This window comes from Lonchura striata, chromosome 37 (genome assembly GCF_046129695.1).
Source record: "Lonchura striata isolate bLonStr1 chromosome 37, bLonStr1.mat, whole genome shotgun sequence".
In the NCBI taxonomy this organism is placed as follows: domain Eukaryota; kingdom Metazoa; phylum Chordata; class Aves; order Passeriformes; family Estrildidae; genus Lonchura; species Lonchura striata.
Window position 1 is genome coordinate 3,265,088 of NC_134639.1, and position 7,500 is coordinate 3,272,587.

Below are 7,500 nucleotides of genomic sequence, written 5' to 3' on the forward strand. Positions count from 1 at the left end.
TCCGGGCGCCGGGGTAGGCCTGTTCCCCTGGAGCCGGGGTAGACCTGGTGTTCCGGGAGCCGGGGTAGACCTGGTGTTCCGAGCGCCGGGGTAGACTTGGTGCACGGAAGCCTCGGGGTAGACCTGGTCTTCCGGGCGCCGGGGTAGACCTGGAATTCCGGGCGCCGGGGTAGGCCTGTTCCCCTGGAGCCGGGGTAGACCTGGTGTTCCGGGAGCCGGGGTAGACCTGGTGTTCCGAGCGCCGGGGTAGACTTGGTGCACGGAAGCCTCGGGGTAGACCTGGTCTTCCGGGCGCCGGGGTAGACCTGGAATTCCGGGCGCCGGGGTAGGCCTGTTCCCCTGGAGCCGGGGTAGACCTGGTGTTCCGGGCGCCGGGGTAGACCTGGTGCACGGAAGCCTCGGGGTAGACCTGGTCTTCCGGGCGCCGGGGTAGACCTGGTGCACGGAAGCCTCGGGGTAGACCTGGTCTTCCGGGTGCCGGGGTAGACCTGGTCTTCCGGGAGCCGGGGTAGACCTGGAATTCCGGGCGCCGGGGTAGGCCTGTTCTCCTGGAGCCGGGGTAGACCTGGTCTTCCGGGAGCCGGGGTAGACCTGGAATTCCGGGCGCCGGGGTAGGCCTGTTCCCCTGGAGCCGGGGTAGACCTGGTGTTCCGGGAGCCGGGGTAGACCTGGTGCACGGAAGCCTCGGGGTAGACCTGGTCTTCCGGGAGCCGGGGTAGACCTGTCGTCCTACTCCGGGCCCGGCCTCCGGCCGCCCGGCTGCTGCGGCAGACCTGTCGCCCTGGTGTCCCGGGCGGACCTGCTGTCCCGCGCACGACCCACCCTCCGGCCGCCCGGCGCCGGTCTAGAGAGGGAAGGAGCCGGCCGTTGGGAGCCGGCAGCGCTCCCGCCTCCTCCGTGCCCAAAGCGACAGCGGCCCGGCTCCTGCCTCCGTCTCCGGATCCCTCACTGCCTTCAGCCGCTCGACCCCCCTCCCCCCCACCCCGCTGCCGTCCTGCCCCGGGCTCGGACGGGGCCAGGCCGGGCTGGAGCGTCAAGGAAAGAAGGCCGTCAAAGCAGAAGGCTGGGCGAGAGCCGAAGAGAAGGCTTCTCGGCAAAGGGGCCGCCTCTGCCGCGGGCCCCGGCCCTGCTGGCCGAAGGACCCGCCTTCCTCGGTGTCGGCCCGCTCCTGGCCCTCCCGCCGCTGCGGGTGTGCGAACCGGCCGAGGAGAGAGCGGGCGGGGGACGGCGACGGGGGTGGGGAAAGTAGTCTGCGAGCGGCGCCGGGGAGTCTGATGGGGCAGGGCGGGGCGCCCCCAACCGTCGATGGGCGGAGGCGGGGAAAGTCTTCAGGCGGGGCGCCCCCAACCGTCGATGGGCGGGCTCTGAGGGGGCGGCGTCGGATTGCGAGTGTGTGGAGCCGGCGTGTGTGTCACCGTGCCCCTCTCTCTCTGTCTCTCTCTCCCTCCCTTCCCCCCCCCGCCCCCCCGTCCCTCCCTCCCTCCCTCGCTTCCCTTGCGCGCTGGCCCCACTGAAATTCCGTTCGGCCGGGTAGGGCTGCGCGGCACCCCGGGCGGAGGGGGCTGCTGACGCTGCTTCGACGGCAGGCTGACGCAGGCTGCCTGTCAGCTTCGTCTGGGATCGCTCTGGGTACCAGAGGGAAAGAAATAAAGTTCGCCAAGAAAATTCCTTTTCCGGATCAGTTTCTTGCGCCGAGGGAACAGAAGAGTCGTTCTCTTCGAGAAGGGAGGAAAGGGGAAGCGCGGGAAATGAAACCCGAACCCCAAACCAGACCAAGGGGAACCAAGCCACAAAAAACAAAGGGATAACCCCGTAACTCCTAAAACAAACCCAGAAAACTCGAACCAAAAGTCCCGCAACGCACATTCCCCCACCCCCCACAAAAACCCACACCGAGCCCCCCCGCTCGCGCCCGCCCCCCCCACCCCCACCAGGCAAAAAAAGGTAAAGCCGGCCATTGAGAAACGCTCTACTACCCGGGTATGGGGAAATACCTCTTGCCATGGCCCCGGAATAGACTTTTCCTCCGGGCGCCGGGGTAGACCCGTTGTCCGGCCCCCCGGGCTACACCTGGTATCCCGGAGCCGGGGTAGACCTTGTACCCGGCGGCCGGGGTAGACCTGGTATCCCGGAGCCGGGGTAGACCTTGTACCCGGCGGCCGGGGTAGACCTGGTATCCCGGAGACGGGGTAGACCTTGTACCCGGCGGCCGGGGTAGACCTGGTATCCAGGAGCCGGGGTAGACCTTGTACCCGGCGGCCGGGGTAGACCTGGTATCCAGGAGACGTGGTATACCTTGTACCCGGCGGCCGGGGTAGACCTGGTATCCCGGAGCCGGGGTAGACCTTGTACCCGGCGGCCGGGGTAGACCTGGTGTCCAGGAGCCGGGGTAGACCTTGTACCCGGCGGCCGGGGTAGACCTGGTATCCAGGAGACGGGGTAGACCTTGTACCCGGCGGCCGGGGTAGACCTGGTATCCAGGAGCCGGGGTAGACCTTGTACCCGGCGGCCGGGGTAGACCTGGTATCCCGGAGCCGGGGTAGACCTTGTACCCGGCGGCCGGGGTAGACCTGGTATCCAGGAACCGGGGTAGACCTTGTACCCGGCGGCCGGGGTAGACCTGGTATCCCGGAGACGGGGTAGACCTTGTACCCGGCGGCCGGGGTAGACCTGGTATCCCGGAGACGGGGTAGACCTTGTACCCGGCGGCCGGGGTAGACCTGGTATCCAGGAGCCGGGGTAGACCTTGTACCCGGCGGCCGGGGTAGACCTGGTATCCAGGAGACGTGGTATACCTTGTACCCGGCGGCCGGGGTAGACCTGGTATCCCGGAGCCGGGGTAGACCTTGTACCCGGCGGCCGGGGTAGACCTGGTATCCAGGAGCCGGGGTAGACCTTGTACCCGGCGGCCGGGGCAGACCTGGTATCCAGGAGCCGGGGTAGACCTTGTACCCGGCGGCCGGGGTAGACCTGGTATCCAGGAGCCGGGGTAGACCTTGTACCCGGCGGCCGGGGTAGACCTGGTATCCAGGAGCCGGGGTAGACCTTGTACCCGGCGGCCGGGGTAGACCTGGTATCCCGGAGACGGGGTACACCTTGTACCCGGCGGCCGGGGTAGACCTGGTATCCCGGAGACGGGGTAGACCTTGTACCCGGCGGCCGGGGTAGACCTGGTATCCCGGAGACGGGGTAGACCTTGTACCCGGCGGCCGGGGTAGACCTGGTATCCAGGAGACGGGGTAGACCTTGTACCCGGCGGCCGGGGTAGACCTGGTATCCCGGAGACGGGGTAGACCTTGTACCCGGCGGCCGGGGTAGACCTGGTATCCCGGAGCCGGGGTAGACCTTGTACCCGGCGGCCGGGGTAGACCTGGTATCCCGGAGCCGGGGTAGACCTTGTACCCGGCGGCCGGGGTAGACCTGGTATCCCGTAGACGGGGTAGACCTTGTACCCGGCGGCCGGAGTAGACCTGGTATCCAGGAGCCGGGGTAGACCTTGTACCCGGCGGCCGGGGTAGACCTGGTATCCAGGAGGCGGGGTAGACCTTGTACCCGGCGGCCGGGGTAGACCTGGTATCCAGGAGACGGGGTAGACCTTGTACCCGGCGGCCGGGGTAGACCTGGTATCCAGGAGACGGGGTAGACCTTGTACCCGGCGGCCGGGGTAGACCTGGTATCCCGGAGACGGGGTAGACCTTGTACCCGGCGGCCGGGGTAGACCTGGTATCCAGGAGCCGGGGTAGACCTTGTACCCGGCGGCCGGGGTAGACCTGGTATCCAGGAGACGGGGTAGACCTTGTACCCGGCGGCCGGGGTAGACCTGGTATCCAGGAGACGGGGTAGACCTTGTACCCGGCGGCCGGGGTAGACCTGGTATCCCGGAGCCGGGGTAGACCTTGTACCCGGCGGCCGGGGTAGCCCTGGTATCCCGGAGACGGGGTAGACCTTGTACCCGGCGGCCGGGGTAGACCTGGTATCCCGGAGCCGGGGTAGACCTTGTACCCGGCGGCCGGGGTAGACCTGGTATCCCGGAGCCGGGGTAGACCTTGTACCCGGCGGCCGGGGTAGACCTGGTATCCCGGAGCCGGGGTAGACCTTGTACCCGGCGGCCGGGGTAGACCTGGTATCCCGGAGCCGGGGTAGACCTTGTACCCGGCGGCCGGGGTAGACCTGGTATCCCGGAGACGGGGTAGACCTTGTACCCGGCGGCCGGGGTAGACCTGGTACCCCGGAGACGGGGTAGACCTTGTACCCGGCGGCCGGGGTAGACCTGGTATCCAGGAGACGGGGTAGACCTTGTACCCGGCGGCCGGGGTAGACCTGGTATCCCGGAGCCGGGGTAGACCTTGTACCCGGCGGCCGGGGTAGACCTTGTACCCGGCGGCCGGGGTAGACCTGGTATCCCGGAGACGGGGTAGACCTTGTACCCGGCGGCCGTGGTAGACCTGGTATCCAGGAGACGGGGTAGACCTTGTACCCGGCGGCCGGGGTAGACCTGGTATCCCGGAGCCGGGGTAGACCTTGTACCCGGCGGCCGGGGTAGACCTGGTATCCCGGAGCCGGGGTAGACCTTGTACCCGGCGGCCGGGGTAGACCTGGTATCCCGGAGCCGGGGTAGACCTTGTACCCGGCGGCCGGGGTAGACCTGGTATCCCGGAGACGGGGTAGACCTTGTACCCGGCGGCCGTGGTAGACCTGGTATCCAGGAGCCGGGGTAGACCTTGTACCCGGCGGCCGGGGTAGACCTGGTATCCAGGAGCCGGGGTAGACCTTGTACCCGGCGGCCGGGGTAGACCTGGTATCCAGGAGACGGGGTAGACCTTTTACCCGGCGGCCGGGGTAGACCTGGTATCCCGGAGACGGGGTAGACCTTGTACCCGGCGGCCGGGGTAGACCTGGTATCCCGGAGACGGGGTAGACCTTGTACCCGGCGGCCGGGGTAGACCTGGTATCCAGGAGCCGGGGTAGACCTTGTACCCGGCGGCCGGGGTAGACCTGGTATCCAGGAGCCGGGGTAGACCTTGTACCCGGCGGCCGGGGTAGACCTGGTATCCCGGAGACGGGGTAGACCTTGTACCCGGCGGCCGGGGTAGACCTGGTATCCCGGAGCCGGGGTAGACCTGGTCTCCGTCCGCCCGGGTAGACCTGGTGTCGCGGCCGCCTGCGGAAGTTCACCAAGGGGTCGCTGTTCCAGGCTGCCTCCGGCTATGTCGACGTAGCGGTCGGCCTGCGCTGGCGCACCCTCCCGGTCGACTTCCACTCGTCTCCTTGGAGGCGTCGGCGGCCTTGGACTTATCTTTCCGTATATTGGGAGCGAGGTGACGGGCCGCGTCCCCGCAGGTTTCCAGGGTGCCTGCGTCGCAAGGCGGAGGATAGGGCGGCCGCGCCGCGCGGTCGTCGGGGCAGAGCGAGTGCCGCCTAGGCCGGGTGAGCCGCGTGGCTTGGTCCCGGTTCCCGTCCTGCCCAGGGCGCTCTTTCGGGGGGAGAGCTGCCCGAGAAGCCAGAGAGAAGAGAATGGGCAGTGTGAAGGGCCACCAGAGAGAGAGCCGAGAGCCGAGAGAGACGGCCCGAAAGACCGTGTCGAGAAGCCGCTCGCTGGCCGCAGCGAGGCGGTGAGAAGCCCCGCGTGTGTGTTGCTCCGCTCCGGTCGGCTGCCGTGCCGGCCCGGTTGAAGGGGGGGCGGCCCCCCTGGGACGATCGGTGGCAGGTGAGGCGGCGGCGCCTCGTCCCTTTTCCGCCTGGCCTTAAGCCGGGGCCCGCTCCGGCAGGCATTTTTCCGGCAGCCGGTCCGGTGGCAGTGGCCGGCAGCCGGGGGTCGACGCGGCCGGGCTTTTTTTTTCCCCGGCCCTCGCCCGAGAGCCTCCTCCCCGAGCAAGGCCCGGCCAGCCCGCCGCGGTGGCGGCGCCCGGTTCCCCCGCTCCCGACCTGTTTGCCAGCGTGTCCGTGTCGGAAGGGCAGCGGTGGGGCGCGCGGCCTGGCCTCGGCATTCGCCGCGTGGCCGGAGGGGCTCGGTGACGGCGGTCGCCCGATGAGCCGTGGAGCCGGGGTGGCGGCACCCCGTCCCACCGGCGCGTGCTGTTGAAGTCACCCCCTTCCTCGGCCTTAAGCCGGGGACCCGCCTTGCGGGCGGGCTGTTTTTTTCGCGGGCAGAGAGGGGCCGGCCGCGGTGGCCGGCCCGCCCTAGCACGGACCGAAGCCCCCGGCAGAGAGCAACCCCCGGAAGGTCGCGGGCGAGGCGGCGGCGCCTCGCCCTTCCTCGGTCGTGGCGACCGAGCCCGCTTCTGCCCCGGGTGGTCCGTTGCTATTTTTTCAAGGGCGTGTGCGGGTGCTGTGGGGGGCCCCGCCCGCCCGGCCTCCGATGGCCTTTTCCTCTCGCGGCCCTAAGCCGCGGCACCGAGAAGCGTGCGGGCCCACGAAAGCCGAGGTTGTGTGGAGCCGGGGGGCCGAGCGAGCCCCGAGCCGAGCGATGCCGGTGGGTTTCGAAGGGGGGGGGGCAGCGAGAAGGCGGCGCGCGCCTCGCCCCCCCCCGGGCCCCCGGCGCCCGTGGTTAGCACGGGTCCTTGTGGGCCGCGCACGCCATGTGCCTTTTTTTTTTTTTTTTTTTTTTCCGTTGATCGGTGCCGTACCCCGGCTTTTCCGAAGGGGAGAGAAAGAGAGGCCGAGAGAGAGAGAGAGAGAGAGAGCGCGCCAGCCGCGGGGCGGGCGAAAGCCGGTGGCACCTTTCTCGAACGCTCGGACGGGTTCCCTGGGCAGAAAAGGGTGAAGGCCATCCCCACCCCGGCCCGGCGGTCCCGTCCTTCCGTCGTCCGGCCAGGAGAGCCGTTGTCCGCGGGCGGGTGGCGGCACCCCCCCGGTCTACCCTGTGCCGGGACCGATCCGCGAGCGGATCGGTCCGGGGACGCGTGTCCCCGCTCGCACGCGCGCGGAGCCCCCAAGCCCGTCCGCTCTCGGCCCAGCCGCACCCGTGGCGGCGCCGGCCGGTGGGGCGTGCGCCTTGGTGGGCTGCCGTGGGGCCGTGGTGTGCGTTGCACGCTTTCGGCCGGGCGGTTCCGCGGCTGCTGGGGCTTTGCCTCTGCGCTCCGCTGCCTCCTCTGCCCTCGTGCAGCCGCGTCCGCCCCGATCGATGAGGCTTTTCGGGTCGCGTCGGAGAGGGCCCCCGGCCGGCCGGGCTTTCTTCCGGGGCTTCTCTGTCATGGGGAAGCCCACGGCGGGGGTCCGGTGTTCGGGCCGGGCGGTCTCTTCTCCGATTCGCTCCCCGTCGCAGGCGAGGTGTCGCCCCTCCCGCTGCCGAGGAAGGGCGTCTTGACCGTCCCAGCTGTGTGATGGCCGCGTGGCCCCGCGAGCCTACAGGTGTCCTTCGAAAGCACGCGAGGTTTGCCGGTGCCGGCCTTTGGTCCCGGTTTAGCGCCCCGTGGGTGCCGGCCGCGAGCAGCGCCGGGCGGCGGTGCGGCTGGAGCCGAGCCGCGAGGAGGCGAAAAGTCGCCGTGTCGAAGCGCAAAG